Source organism: Scylla paramamosain, chromosome 9 (assembly GCF_035594125.1).
Source record: "Scylla paramamosain isolate STU-SP2022 chromosome 9, ASM3559412v1, whole genome shotgun sequence".
Lineage (NCBI taxonomy): Eukaryota > Metazoa > Arthropoda > Malacostraca > Decapoda > Portunidae > Scylla > Scylla paramamosain.
In genome coordinates, this window is record NC_087159.1 from 18,601,584 (window position 1) to 18,605,336 (window position 3,753).

General features: G+C 29.4%; 1 long non-coding RNA gene across 1 annotated transcript; it reads right to left on the reverse strand.

Annotated features, from left to right (window-relative positions):
• Positions 1-386: 386 nt before the first annotated feature.
• On the reverse strand, positions 387-2,500 carry LOC135103303 (uncharacterized). The gene is made up of 2 exons (XR_010269985.1): positions 2,407-2,500; positions 387-1,265 (listed from the first exon to the last, which is right to left on the reverse strand). It is a non-coding gene; the product is annotated as an uncharacterized LOC135103303 (long non-coding RNA).
• Between the last annotated feature and the right edge of the window lie 1,253 nt (positions 2,501-3,753).

A 3,753-nucleotide genomic window follows, 5' to 3' on the forward strand; every position in this document is an offset into this window, starting at 1 on the left:
AATAATAATAATAATAATAATAATAATAATAATAACAACAATAACAATAACGATAATCAAAGAAAAAAAGAAAAGGATCCCAAAGAACCTGTTCTTTACATATTTTAGAGATACTAACATTAAGATAGAATCACTTCCATACATTCATACATCAAATGATGCTCAAAACACACACTTAATTAAGACAATATTATCACACAACATAGCATTAAAACAACAATCAATACCTTCATATAAAAGGTTTTCTGTATAGAAATGTAAAGCTGAAATGGCAGGGCACATGCCCAAAAGCTGTTGTGGATTGCGCATTAAAAACAAAAATAAATAAAATAAACTCATATCACCTTACTGGATTCATGCAACATATGCAGTGTTACTGGCAATGCATTTCATTATAAAGAGCAAGCACTAATGCAATTAATGAACATTCCATGTTCTAAGAGACACAAATCTATATGATCTAATGGAGGCCAGTGTCATTCCTCACAAGTTCCGTACGTGATTTCCTATGTCAGAGGACAGATCACCCATTACTTCATCATACCTACAGGACGATCTTTTCTTGTAATACTGTAGAAACTATTTTATTTTTATGCTAAATTGATATAACAATGGATAAAAGTAGTATTTCTCCTAACATTTTAAAGTTACAAATTAAAAAGAATCACATGCTCATAAATTTGAGAGCACAAGTAAACAGTCATCAGTGATCCAAAGATACAAAATCACTACACACTAAGTAGGTTTCTTGAATGATGCTGCATCTATGTATGTACAGACATCTGTTCCTAAAAACTCTGCAAAGGGTTACTCGTGATAGTGTTCCACGGGACAGCAACTGATTACCTCAAAAAAGAACTGCTGAAAAGCAAACTGGGAGATCCAAAGATACAAAATCACTACACACTAAGTAGGTTTCTTGAATGATGTTGCATCTATGTATGTACAGACATCTGTTCCTAAAAAACTCTGCAAAGGGTTACTCGTGATAGTGTTCCACGGGACAGCAGCTGATTATCTAAAAAAAAAACTGCTGAAAAGCAAACTGGGGCAATTGTAACTAAAACCAGGTCAGATAACGGGGATTTATGCCATGGTTAGGCTAACAACAACTGGTGCTTAATGTATGGTTTGGGTGAGACTACTTAATGCCACAAAATTAAAGACAGCAGTGTTCATGACGGCCACCACCTCCCACATCTGCTCATATCCAGGCCTACCATGAGTAGGATGTCTTCTTGGTTCATTAATTCTGCTAATACATCCTAAAAAAAAGAAAAATAAATAAATAAATAAATGAGAAAATAAAATAAATAAATAAATAAATAAATAAATAAATAAATGAATAAATAAATGAATAAATAAAATAAATGCAGGACATTAGAACTTGGGAGACCTGGTGTTCCTCTGTGGAACATCCTGTAAGATGCATATACATTACTTATTGTTTAAACTGACATCTTAAATTGTCCCAACAGAAAATTTCCGGTGCTATCTTAATCTCATTCCTCCACTAGGTATTTACAGTAAATATCAATATACAACTATAGTAATATATCACTATTTTTCACAGAAATTGAGTAGACTATAAATCATAAGGGGGTAAGAGGGGATATATGTGGATAAGAGAAGAAATTATACATTTTGGGAAGGAGAGTCTTGGAAAAGTGTAAAGAACACAAACTATTTTCAACATACACTTAAAGTAAAATAACAGAAAGGAGAAATACAAAAAAAAAAGAGCATTTATGAATGAATAAGAATTTAGTCTAACTGCAAGGACAAAAGAAAAAAAAAAGATAGGGAAACTGAGTTTAAAAGAGATACAGCAATTGATGAAAAGACTAAGGAGAGAAATGTGACATTCCACTAATGGAATAATGTTCCTAAGCAATATCTGTAATAATGTTTAGAATTACACAATAAACAGAGTAACTAATAATTTTAATTACTGATAAAATCACCAAAAAAGTAATGCCTGCTACTTATCTATATTATACAGTACACTATCTATGACACTGGTTCCTAAATTGTACCACCTTTACTAGCACTGTACATGGTGGCCCCTTTCTCAAAGTGAGGAAATTTTCAAAGATTCAATACCGAGAGGTTAATTATTTCATAAATTCTTCATATTAGATCTTGCTTGTACATAATTACTAATGTCGCTGAATTCTTAGAAAATCATTCATAATTGCGTGTAATAAACATTTTCTGAAGAATTATGAAAATGACTAATTGTAATTATCATCACGTATAAAGCAAAATATCCTTGCAGAAGCCTATAAAATTCACAGCCTTTAAGAATACCATATTCCCCTCCAAATGCTGGAAACCAGTGATTAATAGCAAAGGAGTGAACCCAGAAAGATATGAAAGGAGATTACGACTTTCAGTGAATCTTACCTCCACTAAGATGTCCATGAAGCAAGAAGTCCTCCTCCATACAAGAAGCTGGGATGAGGAATCCTAGAGTGTGTGGCTCTTGGTGGTGTCATCTGCAATATTGTTATCCCATTAGCAGGAAAAATTAAATTTTCAATTTCACTGTAAATAACATTAAGCAGTATGAAACATGACTTTGTTCCAGTGGCTGTAACTTGTCAATAGTATGTCTGACGGCAATAAATAGTAGTTGAACAAATGGCAGCCATGTTCTCTTTGAGAAATGCAGACAGTACCTAGTACCAAACATGACTCTGTGTTAAGTAAGTTTGCAGTCCTCTGGTCTTGCTGCAATTACTGTGACTGAGAGGCAGTATATTGAAATGAGGTCTATATTTTATAGTTCTGGAACACCCATAACCTCAGACAATAAGTAACTTATTCGTTTAATAAATAAAAGTATGTAATGGTAATATATATATATATATATATATATATATATATATATATATATATATATATATATATATATATATATATATATATATATATATATATATATATATATATATATATTACTGTTAATATTAGCTTGCCTGATCTCATTAATGACCTCAGCGACGTGTGTGTAGCATAAGCGGCTTCCTTGGTGGCCTGGATAAGTGGCCAGCATGTGCCAACACACAACTTAAGCCACACCAGCAGAACGTTCAGTATTAACTTGTCTAGTCCCCATGCCTTCAGGACGAGCGCCGGTGATCTGACCCCCCTCACTCCCGGGTGGTGGAAGGGGGAAAGATTACCAGGTTCCCCTGCTCCTCCTCGACTCGTTTAGGTGGGAGTGGTGTTTCGTACCTTTAAAAAAAAACAAATAATAATAATAATAAATAAAAATAAATAAATAAATTATATATATATATATATATATATATATATATATATATATATATATATATATATATATATATATATATATATATATATATATATATATATATATATATATATATATATATATATATATATATATTGTATTCATAATACAATCGTTAATCGTTCAGTTTCTGATTTTTTTTTCCTTTTTTAACTACAGGAAAAAAATAAATAAATAAAAAAAAAATATATATATATATATATATATATATATATATATATATATATATATATATATATATATATATATATATATATATATATATATATATATATATATATATATATATATATATATATATATATATATATATATATATATATATATATATATATATATATATATATATATATATATATATATATATATATATATATATATATATATATATATATATATATATATATATATATATATATATATATATATATATA